Source organism: Python bivittatus, unplaced genomic scaffold, assembly GCF_059951505.1.
Source record: "Python bivittatus isolate LINGU-HERP-01145 unplaced genomic scaffold, Pbiv_v1 ctg000070_np1212, whole genome shotgun sequence".
Lineage (NCBI taxonomy): Eukaryota > Metazoa > Chordata > Lepidosauria > Squamata > Pythonidae > Python > Python bivittatus.
In genome coordinates, this window is record NW_028277034.1 from 16,554,764 (window position 1) to 16,572,111 (window position 17,348).

Genomic DNA, 17,348 nt, shown 5'->3' on the forward strand with positions numbered 1-17,348 from the left:
TTAATAATCACAATGGGTGTCATACATAATTTATGAAAACAATATTAGTTGAGATTATGAATTATGCTAAGTCAAAACCGAATCATATTACAATTTAGTGTGAAGAGTGAAGCCAAAATGAGAAATTCCAAACCATTGCTATGACTCAAGAGAAGACATAGATAGGAATGCAGTTTTCATCTTTTTATATTGAATGCTTCAATCTAATGCTATTTTTTAAAAGAAATATTTGTCTTAATAGGAAAAAAAAAAGAAAGCAAGAAAGCCTAAAGCCTTTCGAAAGAAAAACAGAAAGCAAGGAAAAGGAAAAATGCAAAAAACAGAAGAAAACAGACAAATACATATTATGAAAAGGTATAGAAAAACCTTAGTTTTTATACAAATAATTAAGTCTTGTCAAATGGAGTAATATTGGTCAAATGGAGTAAAATTGGTTATTTATTTTCAATAAACTATTAAAGAACCAATTAATAAACATCTCATGTTAAATATTTAGAGTTCTTCATACAGGTAGTCCTCACTTAACAACCATTCAGTGACTGTTCAAAGTTTCAGTAGTGCTGAACAAAGGGACTTACAACTGATCTGCACACTTACAACCATCACAGTACCCCTGCGGTCACCTGATCGTGATCCAGGTGCTTGGCAACCAGCTTGCACTTACAATGGTTGCAGCTTCCCAGGGTCACATGATTGCCATTTGCGACCTTCCCAGCTGGCTTCCGGCAAGCAAAATCAATGGAGAACCACGTGATTCACTTAACACCCACAGTGATTCACTTAATGACTGCTGCCAAAAAGTTTGTAAAATCGGGTGCCACTCACTTAACATCTGCCCTGCTTAACAATGAATTTTATGGTCCCTACTGTGGTCGTTAAGTGAGGACTATCTGTACGTTTTTATGTACTTCAATATCGTGTTGACATCACAATTGCTTGCTTGACTGAACAATTTACAAAAATCTATATGATACCTACTCACCAAATTCTTTAAACCCAATACCTCCTCCACAAACCATATTAACAAGTGTATGGATATTAAATCAAAATGGAACGGTGGTGGTTTTAGACCATATCATACCTGTACAGGGCCCTTCCAGCATTTCATACTTCCAGCATAATAAATTTGTCAGCCAATAATTTCCAAACTGTTTGAATTTTGAAGTTACTGCACCTCTATATATTGTTTGCCACTAATATATACTTGACCTACCCATCTTCCAGGCAAATCTATTTCTCATCCTGAAGACTAGGGGCTTTCTGTTGACTGGGGAATGGATGGATTACACTTTAACATGGCTATGGAAAAAGGACTGTGGTCTCATAATGGCAGGTATAGTAAGAGGAGAAATATCCATCTTGATGGCTACTTCATCAAGCTTAATGGATTCTTTACAATTTGTATTCTCTTTTATAAGCATTCATTCTCCAAATGATGTGGAATAATGCATTATGCCTAGTTCTTCTGTACTCCTTGGTTCACACTGGTTCTGAAATGAAACCCTAGCAGGTATGGTTGTATTTTAAAATGCCAATTTTCAAGAAGAAAGAAGTGAGGATAGGAATCTATATAGTAACTTGTCTCTGAGTAGCAGAATTCAGGGTATGGAAAAGCACAAGTAGTAGACAGATCAAGTAAAGAGGAATGGGTTGTGTAATTTGCACAGTCAACCTGTCTAAAAGTCATTCTATGTGATGGAATGGAATTATGAAGGCCAGGCTCAGGGAGATAAGCGCGTTCTTAGTTCACCGCAAGAGCATGGGAAGTGCAAGAGGATGAGGCTGGCACCTCCCTGAGGAATCCATGGTGTTGTGACTGGCTGGCTTGGGAGCTAGGGTTCAGTCTGGGGAGATTCTTTCTAGAGGTTGTAGCTAATAAACACAGCAGAACTGAATTTGCATTGTCTCTTGGAGTTCTTTGGGCTAAACGTGACATTCTTTTTCCTTAGAAACAGAATACTGCCTGCTAACAAAAGTAATGAGAATAATATTTCACAACTATTTCATGAAGAATAACTGCTAATCTGGTGGTGGCGCTTAGGGTTGTGCTTTGGATAAGATGGATATATAAAAAATGATGCTAGTGCAACATTAAAAAGAAAACAATAGGAGAGTCTTGAGAGAAGCTTGTAATAATTCTGCAGATGGATCATTCAGTGCATTCATTTACACTTAAAATACATGTTAGTATTCCATTTATTTCCTGATAACAATTTAAATGTGATTTGCATGCAGCACAATGTCATGGTGTAGCCAGAAATCCTGAGGCAAATATCCAGAGATTATGGATGCTTTAGAATGCCAGAACTTTCCACAGGCTTGATTGGCTCAAGCTGTTTACAGCTGCTGTGAGGTTGCTGAAGGAAGATTTGACTGAACAAAGGGGGCTGTGATGGCTTGTGATTGAGCAGCTGTCAATCAAAAGGGAAGGTATAAAGAGAGAGGGCCAGAGGAGAAAGAAGGACAAAGCGATATAACCCATCGGTAATTTTATTATGCTTAGTTCCTTCTTTAATAGGCTTTTTCTTTTGTTTTTAATTTTAAAACAAAATCTTATAATTGCCGCAAAAGATTTCTGAAAGCCATATATTCTTTTATTTAACTATGAAATAATATTGGAAAAGCTAATCTATCTATTCCCTAAACAAAAGCTTTAATACCTTAGTAGATATGAGCCCATTAGATTGGGAATACAATAAAGGAATTACACAGGTTTCACTAATTGCTTTGTTGCATCCATCACTGTATGATTATGTTAATAGCACTTAGGAAGCAGTACTGTTTGGGTGTGAACTTTTAAATGGGTGTTTATAACACAAGGTACGGGTTGTCTGTACCTTTTATGCAAGTTGATGAAGATTCTCAGTCATCCAGGTGGAATTCTCTGCCGGGTGAGTCATGGCAACTGGACTTTTCTTTTGGTCTGATACTGCTTGTCCAAGCAGCTTCTTTTGTCATGGCCCCTGGACTTCTTTTCTTTTGGTTTCGCTGCTTGTCCAAGCAGCTTCTTCGGTCTAGAAAGTTGGCTAGGGGGTTAAAAAGAGCAACGTAGTATATGCAATCCAGTGCAGTGAGGAGTGTTCAGAGCTCTACATTGGAGAAACCAAACAGCCTTTACACAAGAGGATGGCCCAGCACAGGATGAGCAACAACACAGGACCAGAATCAGCAGTTTACCTCCATCTAAAGGAAAAAGCACACTCATTTGAGGACAATAATGTTCACATTTTGGACAGAGAAGATAGGTGGTTTGAGAGAGGAGTGAAGGAATCCATTTATGCCAACGTGGCATAAATCCTTCCCTCAATAGAGGGGGAGACCTCAAACACAACTTGTCTCCCATTTTTCATGCTGCTCTTTCATCAGTCCCCAGGAAGATTAAGACCACTTCACAAGTTCACCAGGGAGGCAGCATTTAACCACCCACAGGGGGATGAGTGAGGGATTAGGAGTAAGACATCCACATCCCAAAGACTCTACTAATCACATCTCCTATTGTCATATCCTTCAACGAGCCCATCATGTTAGTGAGAAACTCAGCCACCCTGGAAGACATTTATGGGATCCCCCCAACCAACTTTCTAGACTGAAGAAGCTGCTTGGACAAGCAGCGAAACCTATCAAACCAAAAGAAAGGAAGTCCAGTTGCCAGGACTCAACCTCCAGATACCTTTTATGTACTTATCAAACTAGTGAACAGCCCAACATAGCCCTGCACTGTTATACCATCTCTTTATATTTAAGTCTTAAAATTGCATACATGGCAGGCCTGTGCAGTTCCAGTTGTTTCCCCTCAAAGAAAACTTTTCCTCACAGTCCTGCTGCCTCAATGCTGTACCGTTAATATACCCTGGTAGGTAGATTTTGGATAGCCAGCTGTGAGGATTATGATACTGTACTCCAACTCATCTGATGGAAATGATGAGAGTTGTTGCCCAACACATTTGCAAGATGGCAACTGGGTGTGTGTGTGTGGGGGGGGGGAGGGACTGGATGGCCAATCGCTTGCTGTGATACTTATTATAGTGTTAGCATGAATATTGTTTCCATCACTAGGATACAAAAAATGGATCCATGGCAGAGATGCTTATAGGAGGGATATTTTCTCCAAATGTTCTAAAATGGGAAGAATTAACTTGCCAAAGGGTTTAAACACATAGGCGTGCCTGCTGCATGGACGATGGTGGTGGTGGTGATGGTGGTGGGGGAATTGACTTGCACATTCCATGATCGTTACCCTTGTTTTTCTGCTGCTAGATACGACTACATTTTATAATACAAGTCTGTGGATTTTTGTGCACTAAGCACAAAAACAAAGAAAAAAGATGACATCTGAAATTACAATATTTCCTTCTCCACAATGCTTTCCTTTATTCTATGGATGATGATGATGTGTGTGAGAGAGGGGGTGGCGGGGGGAAGAGAGAGATTTTGCTGTGCACAAGCTGCCACGTAGGCATTTATTTATTTCACATGTTAAAGTCCTGGAAGATTTTCTCAGAACACAGTGTAAACCAATAAGCTGCAGACTGCTTAAGACAGAGGGGGAAAAGGTTTAGGTTCCCAGGCACACCAGGAATTTTAAGGAAGTGTCAAGAGCGCTACTTCAGCATAGCTATCTTGTAGACATCAGTATGCAAGCATACTTCATGCAAACATATTCTAAAATGTACCAGTAAACTCTACAGTAAAAAGAGTAAAACAAAGAGAATGAAGAAGCAGAGCAGGCTGGGGGCCCTCTCAGCAGCAAATGGAAGATGCAAGAAAGAACTGCACAAAGGTTAATATTCAATAAATAAGATTCTGAAACTCACCCAACACTACATGAGTGCCAGGTTTCATGAAACTGTGGTGTATGGTATATATGCATACATAATATATGCTGACAGTTTTGAAAGCATTAGAATTTTGAAGAGAGTGTGAAACGTCTACAACAGCCATATCCATTGGAGTCCTCCCAGCCTCCCACACTTGCAGCATAATTTGCTATCATTGAGCCATTTATTTAGTATAATTTTACAATAAAGTAATGATTTCTATTTCAAGCCAGCAATATTTCAATCATGTAGATTTATAGATTAATGTTGCTGGAGGTCACACTTCCTTTTGCAACACTTATTTCCTGAAAAGGACAGATTATTTTAAAGAAATAAGGCATTATAAAACAATGCAGGAAAACATAATTGCATTTTGCATCCTGCATTTTTCTTCAGCATATTAATTCTCTCTCTCTCTCTCTCTCTCTATATATATATATATGTATGTGTGTGTGTGTATCTGTGTATCTGTGTATCTGTATCTGTATGTGTACACACACACACACACACACACACACACATACATACAGTGGTACCTCAGGATACGAACTTAATCCGTTCCGTGACTCTGGGCGTATCCCGAGTTGGTCGTAACCCGACGCAAATTTCCCCATAGGGTTCAATGTAAATCCGGTTAATCCGTTCTGCCCTCCGAATTTGGTCGCACCCCGAAGCAAATTTTCCCATAAGGTTCAATGTAATTACCGTTAATCCATTCTGGCGTCTGCGGACCACACATCAGGGGTGGGAAAACGGCCGGGCGCCACGTGGCAGGGTGGGAAAACGGCCGGGCGCTGCGAGGCGGGGCAGGAAAACAGCTGGGCACCACGCGGCGGTGCGGGAAAATGGCCGCAGACCACGTGTCAGGGGCAGAAAAATGGCCGCGGACCACGTGTCAGGGTGGAAAAATGACCGTACCCCGAGGCGGAGTTTGCACATCGAGGTAAACTTTTGCGGCCGGAGCTGGTCGTAACCCGAAAAGTTCGTTAGTAGAGGTGTTCGTATCCCGAGGTACCACTGTACATACATACATACATACATACCCCATGTTCTCTACATGGGGCTACCCTTGAAGACAGCCCAGAAGTTTCAGCTAGTCCAGAATGCAGAATGCGTGGGCAAAGATGCCTCAGTATGCCCATGTGTCACCTCTGCTTTGTGAGCTGCACTGGTGGCCAGTGACCTAGTCACTTGAGGGACTCCCTGTCTCCCATAGTATCAGCCTGACTTGTTCAAACTGGCAGGGTTGGTGTCCTCCAGGTTCCAACAATTAAACAATGCCACCTGTTGGGAACAAAATGGTCAGATTAGTACCTTAAAGTGATCACTGGAAGAAGCAAATTCTGCTCAGATAGGAATCAATGATACTAAGCCAACAAATTACAATTAACTGAGATTGTGCCTTTTTAAACAATGGGTTGGTTCCAGATTTACACTGGTTCACATGACAAACTTGTATGGCTGATTTCAGTGGACTTATGACAGGGTTTAGAGGGAGGAATATGATTCTACTCATCCTGCTAGAACTTTCAGCAGGCTTTGATAACATCAAACATACTTTTGGACAATCTGTGATGGTTGAGAATAGGGGTTCAATTCTGTGTTGGTCCCACTTCTCCATGAGTGGTTAGTTTCAATTGCTCTGTGTGAAGAAGGAGAGATTGAGCTGTTAGGCACTCTTGCATGGAGTACCAAAGGGTGTAATAGCCTACATGTTAACCGTGACAACTTGGTATTGTTAGATAACACTAATTGCTGAAATACTCTTCCCCTCACCCATGAAGTACAACATTAGGTGACTCAAAAGTGAACGTTTTCTGAAGGAGCATCCCTCCTGCCAGATTGAGACCCTTGCTTCTAATATTCAGAAAACTTCTGGAAGCATGACTTTTCAAACAAGTATTTGGGGACTGTGGCATTAGTAGTCAGATGTACCTGGGTATATAATGAGATTCTGATGATATTTTGCACTATGTTTTATTATGATACTGTAATTGTAATTGTGATTGTTATAAATAAATTATTATTGTGGTGATACACTTGGTGGTGATTGATTGATTGATTGATTGATTGATTGATTGATTGGATTTGTCCCCCACCCATCTCCCCCACAATAGGGGACTCTGGGCGACTTACAAAAAACATTAAAACTATAAATATATCTAAACACATAAAACATCCAAAATTTAAAACAATACTAAAAAAAAAGGAAGATCCAAGAAGATGGAAAATCAGGCTGTGGAGAGCTGGCCACTATGGGGCTAGCCATCCCCCTGCATGAAGTATACCCTCCACACCTCAGGCCAAGTGGCAGAACCAGGTCTTCAAGGCCCTTCGGAAGGCCAGGAGTGAGGGGGCCAATCGCACCTCCAGGGGCAGAATGTTCCAAAGAATGGGGGCTACTGCAGAGAAGGCCCGCCTTCTGGACCCCGTTAGATGGAGTTCTTTTACTGAGGGGGCCCGAAGCTCTGTGCGATCAGGTGGGACAGGTTAAAGACATAGGGGAGAGGCGGTCCCTTAGGTAACCTGGCCCCATGCCATGTAGGGCTTTAAAGGTAATAACCAACACCTTGAATTGGACCCGGAAGCAAACTGGTACCCAATGCAGCTCGCGGAGCAACGGTGTTACATGGGCCCTTCTTGGGGCTCCAAAAATAGCCCAGCAGCCACATTCTGGACCAGCTGTAGCTTCCGGATAGTCTACAAGGGTAGCCCCATGTAGAGCGCATTGCAGTAGTCTATCTGGGAGATAACAAGGGCATGAGTGACTGTTCGAAGGGCATCCCGATCCAGGAAAGGGTGTAATTGATGCACAACCCGAAGCTGTGCAAAGGCCCTTCCAGCCACGGCTGCCACCTGCTCTTCAAGCAGGAGCCATGAGTCTAGGAGGACCCCCAGATTACGCACTGGGTCTGTCTGGGGTAGTACCACCCCATCAAGCACCAAAAATGACAAAGTCCTGGATACAGAGGAGCCATTAACCCACAGCCAGTCCATCTTACCAGGGTTCAGCCAAAGCCTGTTGTTCCCTATCCAGACCCCTACAGCCTCCAGGCACCACAAAAGGGTGGTCACAGCATCACTCAAATCACCTGGGATGGAGATGTATAATTGTGTATCATCAGCATACTGATGATACCTCATCCCATGGTGGTGGATGATCTCACCCAGCGGTTTCATGTAGTTGAAAAGGAGAGGAGAGAGAACTGAACCCTGCGGCACCCCACAAAGGAGGGGCCAAGGATGGGACCTCTTGCCCCCTATCAACACCAATTGGGATTGGCCCTGAAGAAAGGAGGTGAACCAGCACAAGACTGTGCCGCCCACCCCCAACTCCCTGAGCCATCCCAACAGGATACCGGGGTCGATGGTATTGAAAGCTGCTGAGAGATCAAGGAGAGCAAGGATGGTCGCACTTCCACCATCCCGCTCCCTCCAGAGATCAGCCATAAGTGCGACCAATGCCGTTTCCGTCCCATAACTGGGCCTGAAACCTGACTGAAAAGGGTCCAGATAATCCGTTTCCTCCAGAATCCTTTGGAGCTGTGAACCCATCACTTCCTCAACCACCTTCCCCAAAAATGGGAGGTGGGAGACTGGACGAAAATTATCCAGTATGGTAGGATCCAGGGAGGGTTTCTTGAGGAGGGGGTGCACCAACGCCTCCTTGAAGGTGGCCAGAAACAGTCCCTCTTGCAAAGATGTAGTAACAATTGCCTGGATCCAACCACATGACACCTCCCGAGCTGCTTTCACCAGCCAGGAGGGGCATGGGTCAAGATGGCAAGTGGTGGCCTTCACAGTCCCCAGGACCCTGTCCACTTCCTCAGGAGCAACAGGATCAAACTGTTCCCAGATAACTGGGTAAGAACGGTCCCCCGGTATCTCCCCAGACCCTGCCCCACGCTCGGAATCTAACTTGGAATGAATCCGAGTGACTTTGTCCTGTAGATGCTCTGAAAATTCCTCTGCACGGCCCTGCAAATGAACCCCCACATCACCCTTGCCAAGGAGGGACCTAGAGATCCTAAACAGGGCCGCCGGGTGGCATTCTGCAGATGCGATAAGGGCAGAGAAGTATAGACGCTTCGCCACCCTTATTGCCACAGTGTAGGCCTTAACAGCAGCTCTAACCTCTGTTCAGTCAGATTCAGTCTTTATTTTCCTCCAGCAGTGCTCTAGTTGTGTCTGTGATGGAATGGAATTATGAAAGCCGAGTGCAGGGAGACAAACATTTGATTGATGTCAGGCCTAGCCCAAGGAACTCCAAGAGACAATGCTAATTCAGTTCAGCTATGTTTATTAGCTACAACCTCTAGCAAGAATCTTCCCAGACTAAAACCCCAGTTCCCAAAGTCCTCCAGCCACAACAGTGTGAATTCCTCAGGGAGGTGCCAGTCTCATCCTCTTGATCCTCCCACGCAGTTCTGGCGAGCTAAGAAAATGTTTGTCTCCCTGCGCTCGGCCTTCATAATTCCATTCCATCACAGTCTCTTAACCCTCTTCAGCACCCTCAACTCCTCCATAAACCATGGGGAGTGTTGGGGCTGATGTGGCAAGAGAGGTCGCATAGGCGCGATCCTGTCCAAGGCCCCAGCCGCCTCCCTATTCCAAGCAGCAGCCAAGGGCTCCGCTGGACCGTGCAGCAGGTCCATGGGAATATCCCCCAGCTCCCTCTGAAACCCTGACGGGTCCATCAGGCGCTAGGGGTGGACCAATCGCATGGGTCCTGGCTCCCTGCAGAGGAGGATGGCATAGGAGAAACTCAGGGTCACCAGGATGTGATCTGCCCATGATAGCAGGGAAAGCTGTAAATCTCCCCTCAGATCACTTTGCCATTGCTCCAACAAGAAAACCAAATCTGGCATGTGGCCACTGTCTCGGGTTGGGTCCCGCACCATTTGCGACAGGCCCATGGCTGCCATGGTAGCCATGAACTCCAGAGCCGCATCCGAGGACTGCCCCAGGGATGGCAGGCTGAAGTCCCCCAGAACCATGAGCCTGGGGAACTCCACCGCCAGCCCCTGATGGCCTCCAGCAGGCCAGGCAGGGAGGCTGCCATGCAGCAGGGAGGCTGGTACAATAGCAAAACTCCCAACTGTTCGCGGGAACCCAACCTAATGAACAGTGTCTCACAGCCAGAAACTTGTGAAGCAATGCCCCTGAAGGCCACTAGAGATTTCCGGATCACAATAGCCACCCCTCCTGCACTGACCTGGCATCTCGGTGATGTGAACCGAACACTGTGAACCCAGCCGGGCACATTTCCAAGAGGGGCATTACCAGCCAGGTCTCAGTAATGCATGCCAGGTCTGCCCCCTCCTCAGTGATCAAGTCACATATGAGGGGGGCCTTGTTGTTAACTGACCTGGCATTAAGCAGCAGCAGCCAAAAGCCAGGGCCCCTACGAACCTGCTGACCAGGACCTGGGAATGAGCCAGGAGGGCCGGAACATGCCACCGGTGAGACATACCGGGGGTATCTTCCCTGAAGATGGCCCGCCCTCCAGCTCCCGCCATAACGTCCCCTGCCTGTCACCACCTCGATGGGGTAGTCCACAGCATAGCCCCAGGGGTTCTGGGCCCAAATACCTTCCTACCTGGACCTCCCAGGCCCCCAATCTGAGGTAAGGGCCCCTCCTTCCAACCAGTCATCCTCATTCACACCCAAATGCTCACCGGTGAGGGAGGGTCACCCTGGCGCACCAGCTCATGCTCTCAGCACCGCCAGGACCCACCCCCCATCGAACCATACATACCCCCACACCCTCTGTTACCCTGCACAACCTCTCTCACTAGTCGGCAGGGTAGACACCCGACTCACACCTCCTGTCTCCCACCCAGAAGGTGGATCCTAATATCCTCATAGGCTCTCAGACTCCCTCCTAGACTCTCACTCCCAGGCGGGAGTCCCAGACAGTTTTATTTTGTAATTACATAATTCTTATGTTTGTATTTTGCTGCTTGTGAAACACTTAGTCAAAATGTTTGAAGCAGCATAAAAGCATCTGTATTCAATAGATAAATAAATGTAAACATACACATATACCATACATGACTGTCAAATTTTCTGAGGTTCTTTATTTGGGGGGAGATCTTTCAACCTCTCAAATAAGAATGATATTTTAGCTGAAATTCAGACAAATTTATAAAATTTGGTTTATTTATTTGTGTTACTGCCTCCATTCTCACAGAATTGAGATTAACAATAGAGGTGAATATGTGTAGTTCAGGGTTGTGGAGTCCTTGGGGTTCTCTGAGCTTAGTACTTTTCTTGCAAACATTTCATTACATGGCTAGGCACCATCTTCAGTGCTAAAATGGGATGGGGTTTGCTCTCTATTTATATACTGTGGCCTCTTGCCAGTGCTGGTGGGGGTAGGGGTTTTGTTTTTCTCCTCCCACAACACTTGGACAGACTTAACCATAGTTTTAACTGGGAAACTGTCAGCATTTTAGACCAAGCTAAATCCAAAAATGCAAGAGAATTCTCAGAAGCTTGGTATTCAGACAAGGCAGCCATCAACAGGCACATAGAGATAAACAGCATCTACATAGTATTCAAAAGAGACAAAATACTAGAAGATCGCCTCACCAGCAATCAGCACCCAGATAAGCAGAGATTACCACCAGGCACACAATCAAGCAGTAAACATATGCTAATCAAGGAACTACCAGAGGAGCAAAACAAGACCCCCACCCCCACCCTCACCAGCACTGGCAAGACAGGCCACAGTATATAAATAGAGAGCAAACCCCATCCCATTTTAGCACTTAAGATGTTAACTAGCTGGGTAATGAAACATTTGCAAGAAAAGAACCAAGCTCAGAGAACCCCAAGGACTCCACAGAATTGAGATTCTCTGTGAACTTGAAGGGGGAAAGATTACACACATCCACGACTGAGACTGAAAAATTTCAAGATCATTGCAAGATTTAGGGTTCTCAGGTCTCAGATTGTTTTGTTTCTCCACCACTATCATTGTGCAAGGTTATGTGATGGTGCCCAGATCTCTGAAAAAATTGGAGGTCCCTTAACTTGAAGTACAAGTACATTCTATTGATTCTGATAGTTCCATTTATCACAGCATTTTCTATTAGATCTCTGCAAAACTTTAACTGTTGGCTACTGTACAACTTGTCCTAAGACTGATAAGCTGACAGCATGGCCCACCCACTTCTCTCTGGGGGAAGAGTTTGGTAGCACATCCCAGGGAAGATGTTACAGTTTTGCTCACTAATACCATTAGTCAAAACCTCTGAACAGAATGGCTTATCTTCCTGGAATATGCTGGCCAGGAACTTTGACCAGTGGGTTCTGGAAGTAGTGGGCAGGAGGCACTGACCAGGAACTTTAGTCAGATAAGATAAGCTTCACCCTCTCACTAGTACCTCACCCACCTCCACTGCACCTGCAAGCCAAAGATTTTCCAGACACTTTGGCCTTGGTAACAATGATGGGATTGTCTGAAGTGGGTGTGTGCTAAAGTCCACCACCCTTGAACCTCCTCAGTAGGTGTCAGAATTCTTCCAGGCTAACCGCTTTCAATTCATTCTGTGGACAATCCTCATTTCTTGCTAGAGCTGAGAATTTCCAGCATATACCAGGGGAACAACGATCTGGACAGTTTGATAAACGCCGTAGGAGTGAAGTGCATGCAGATTGAAGCTGACCACCTGGAACCCTAGCAGTATGCATGGAATGTATGTGAGGCTGGCTAGTTTGAGATCTGGGCTACCAGTTCTGGGCTGCAAAGCAAAACTACTCTGGTATCACAAATAACAGAGTAGTGCTAATAATACACAAGCTAAAACAAAGATGCCATGTCTGTCCAGTACTTGTTCATCTGAACATATATAAATCCCTAACATATACTAAATTTTAATGTACAAAATTAACTTCTTAAGTGCTAAGATCAGTAGGTGTATGCCGCTAAATTCAATGAAATGTTTTGTCCTCTAGACTTTAATATGAAAATGGGACTCCATTATTTCATAGGAAATGATTCATCACCTGCCAATCAATGTTTTTCTTTTAATATAATCTGAATTATAATGCAAAAAAACCCTCCCACACCTTAGAATAAAGGGACTGACAGTTCATTTTCTAAATGCTGTCATGCTTCTTTTTGAAATTGAATGGGACTGTCTTTTTTACACACACACACACATTAACCTTGAGTTAACACTGGATATTACATTGTCATTCTAAGAGATGACTTTTGAAAAATTGAAGATTCAGGTGAAGATTAAGTATTATTCATTAAAAGGTCACACATATCTCTAAATAAGCCAAAATCTTGTAAAGAAGGATTTTAAAAATCAAATGGAACAATTTAATTTTAAACTGAACTTCACAATCACTTAGTAAAAGAATTTGTGACTGTCTACAAAAGTGCAGTGGGTGAGCACTTGCTTTACAGTACGTGCAAGAGACCTTCACTTCAGTATATAACCTCCACAGAAGCAATAGAGAAACATTTTACCTGAAACCCTGGACCAATTAACTGATTCATTATATGTCACCTTCCTATAGCCCATTTCCTGCTGCCTTCATTCAGCCCTATCTTAATGCACAAAGGATCTCTCAGCAATGCACAATATCAGTAATTTTAAGAGTCTAGCCCAACTCTACTCTGGAGTTTTCAACAGACCAACAATGGGAATTCAGTTAATTAAAATTTAAGGGGGAAAAAAACTAAAGTCCCCTGATTTTAAATACATGCTATGTAATAAATCTGTGATTGAATATCCCCGTTGCCTTTAAAACAAACAAACAAGCAAACCATATTCCTATTTTCCTCCATGTGGCTAATAGTATCTTTAGAAGGAATGACAATTTAGATCAGTAAGGTAGCATGTGAAAATGGTTGACCAAAGCTTACCAACCATGTATTGGGATGAGAATTTTGGGAGTTGAGTTCCAACAGATCTGGAAAGTATCAAACAGCAGAGGCACTGCAAGAGGGTAGTCACGACATCACTTACCTCACCAGGGATGGAGATAGATAGTTGAGTATCATCAGCATACTGATGATACCTCATCCCATGATGACGGATGATCTCACCCAGCGGTTTCATGTAGATGTTGAGTGGAGAGAGAACCGAACCCTGCGGCACCCCACAAAGGAGGGACCGAGGATGAGACCTCTTGCTCCCTATCACCACCAATTGGGATCGGCCCCAGAGAAAGGAGGTGAACCAGCACAAAACAGTACTGCCCACCCCCAACTCCCTGAGCCGTCCCAATAGAATACCGTGGTCGATGGTATCGAATGCCGCTGAGAGATCAAGGAGAGCAAGGATGGTCGCACTTCCACCATCCCGCTCCCATCAGGGATCATCCATAAGTGCGACCAATGCCGTTTCCATTCCATAGCCGGGCCTGAAACCTGACTGATAAGGGTCCAGATAATCCATTTCCTCCAGGACCCTTTGGAGCTGCGAAGCCACCACTTTCTCAACCCCCTTCCCCAAGAAGGGGATTGGGAGACTGGACAAAAGTTGTCCAGTACGGTAGGATCCAGTACGGTAGGATCCCGGGAGGATCCAGGCGACCAACGCCTCTTTAAAGGGTGCTGGAAACACTGCCTGGTAGTAACCATCACCTGGATCCAACCACATGTCACCTCCCGAGCTGCTTTCACCAGCCAGGAAGGGCATGGGTCCAGATGACAAGTGGTGGCCCTCACAGTCTGGAGGATCCTGTCCACTTCCTCAGGAACAACAGGATCAAACTGTTCCCAGATAACTAGGCAAGAGCGATCCCCCGGTATCTCTCCAGACCCTGCACCATGCTCAAAGTCCAACTTGGAACGAATCCGAGTGATTTATCCTGCAGGTGCTCTGCAAATTCCTCCATGAGGCCCTGCAAATGAACCATCACATCCCCTTACCAAGGAGGGACCTGGTGATCCCAAACAGGACCGCCGGGCGGCACTGTACAGATGCAATAAGGGCGGAGAAGTATTGATGCTTTGCCGCTCTTATCGCCACAATGTAGGCCTTAATAGCGGCTCTAATGTGTGTTCAGTCGGATTCGGTCCGTGTCTTCCTCCACCGGCGCTCTAGATGTCTCTTGACCCTCTTCAGCACCCTCAACTCCTCCGTAAACCACGGAGAGTGTTGGGGCCGATGTGGCAAGAGAGGCTGCATAGGGGCGATCCTGTCCAAGGCCCCGGCCACTTCTCTATTCCAGGCAGCAGCCAGGGCCTCCGCTGGACCGTGCAGCAGGTCCACAGGAATATCCCCCAGCTCCCTCTGAAATCCTGATGGGTCCCTCAGGCGCCGGGGGCGGACCAATCTCATGGGTTCTGCCTCCCTGCAGAGGGGGGTGGCATAGGAGAAACTCAGGGTCACCAGGACGTGATCTGACCATGACAACGGGGAAAGCTATAAATCTCCCCTCAGATCACTTTGCCATTGCTCAGACAAGAAAGACTGTTTATCAGATAAATTGGACTTTACTATTTTCAGTAAATTGGAACAATTTCCTTTCAGGCATTCGGAATAGGTCCCATTCAAACTTCTAGTTAACTATGCATAGGATTGTACACTGAACCAGACAGGTCTAATTTTGAAATGTTTTAACACCATGTTTTCCTTTTTGGAAAGAGGCCAGGGAATAATCCATTTTAAAGCAGATGTAATTTTTCCAGTTTCCTAAATTTTGTACTGAACCATCTGAATTTACATGCAAGTTCATCTCAGGCATGGGGCCCTAAAAGGTAAACATAAATTTCCCAATTTCTGCAATGTTCTAGTGAAGTGAATGGGTGCATTTGTTGTATTCAGAAATGATTCCTGATGACCATCTGGCATTTTCTCTATGCAAGTGCAGGCCCTACTCTACAGCATAGATTATGTATCATCTTTGAAATATATGCACTTTTTATTACAGAAAAGCAAGATGAAACTTTTCATTCCCAGATTAAATATCCTGAAAAAGCATACAACTGTACTAATTAAAACTGTAGTTGCTATAGGAACAATATTCTTTTATTACTTTGCAACTGTATAATTAGTGCAGTTATAAAAAGGGATGGAGAACTCTGATGATTATGCTAATATTTCTTCTTTCTACACATTTCTGTGAACATTTGCATTTTATAGGAGACCATCTCATTTTCTTCCTCGCATTGTTTGGTAGCAGTCTGAGCTGCTGGACATGCTAAGATGGACAATTGGATCATCTGGAACTATTTCTCTGTTGATGTTTCTAATCCATGTTTTTTGGCCCAATATAACATTTTGCAAATTTGTTGTTTTCTTTTGGCTGACGTTTCTGTGAAATGCAGTAAAAGATTTTGTGAAACAATTTTATTTCATTTGTACTCCATGACATGGAATTGTATACCAGTTTTGTCTTAATGATGATAAGTTATCTACTGATGAAGTTGCATAATACTGTATTGCATTTTACATATATACAAAGCTACTGCTTTCCTGCAGAATACAACTCCAGGGCATCCCTCATTAAAAGACAATAAAATTGCTGGCTGATGATACAAAAGCGTACCATCAATGTTTCTGTAGATTTGTGCTAGGTTTTTTTTTTTTGCTGTTGTTGTTGGGGGGAAGTAAATTGACCATATAAAGAAGATGGTAAATGTAGATATAAAATACACAGGAAAACCCACATTCTGTTTAGGGGGCATTGATCCATATTCCTGCTGAAAATCTATATGCAGATTCAAGTATTTGAACAGACAACACAATACACTCAATCTCAAATTTTAGCTGATCTATGCCTTTGCTTGTTTTTCTCTACAGCAGGGATAAGAAGAAGATTAACTTTCACAAGCAGGTTGGCATACAGGCCATGTAGATAGGAAACCCTTGTCCTACTTGCCTCATAAGACCCCTCTGGAGTGTGTTAGCTGAAATGTAGAACATCCAAAATGTTCTGGGTTTGTTGTGCAAAACTGCAATCTACTGGAACAGATCAGCAGACTATCAGGATCATGCTGTACCATGTTTGTTCTGGGTTCAGAAGAACACATTTTCAATTTCATGTGCATCCTAATTTTAATTACTACAAAGGATAAAAAATCATTCACTAGTTCCAGGATTTGGAGGAGTCTTTCCATCTCAAAAGGGCTCTTACACTTGCTACTTAATGAAACAACACTGTCCATTTCCCCTTCTTTCTTCAGAAAAAAAACTAAGCCAGCTTTCATCTCAAACCAGATTAGATTTTATTAATCTCAATCAGTGATCAGCATAGGAACACAGGTAAACATATAGCTAGTTTATGTTTCTTCTCATTGGTTTGTAAACCAATTGGCATCTTTTACATGGTTTTTCTTTCCTTAATTTTACTCTCAACAACTACAAACCCACTTGAAGCTTTCATCGTTTTTTTTTTACCTCAACTCCTTTCTTTGCTTAAAATTGTTTCCAATTCTGGTTTCAAGTGGTTCCTTCTTTCCCATCTTCTCTGTCCTTTTTACTCCTAGCTGCTTTATCTCCCATACTGTTTTCATGTAAGGAAAATTAAACGAAAATAATTCTGAAATATTTTCTTTTCATC

General features: G+C 43.8%; 1 long non-coding RNA gene across 3 annotated transcripts in view; it reads left to right on the forward strand.

Annotated features, from left to right (window-relative positions):
* LOC112540365 (uncharacterized) overlaps nucleotides 1-16,053 on the forward strand; it is an 88,228-nt gene extending 72,175 nt beyond the window's left edge. For 2 of the 3 annotated variants that reach the window (XR_015794525.1, XR_015794528.1), the window contains exons 4-5: nucleotides 242-354; nucleotides 1,225-3,953. This is a non-coding gene — a long non-coding RNA (uncharacterized LOC112540365). Of the gene's footprint in view, nucleotides 1-241; nucleotides 355-1,224; nucleotides 3,954-15,928 lie in introns of those variants that run through there. The other variant, XR_015794527.1, reaches the window with a different exon arrangement.
* The last annotated feature ends 1,295 nt before the right edge of the window (nucleotides 16,054-17,348 follow it).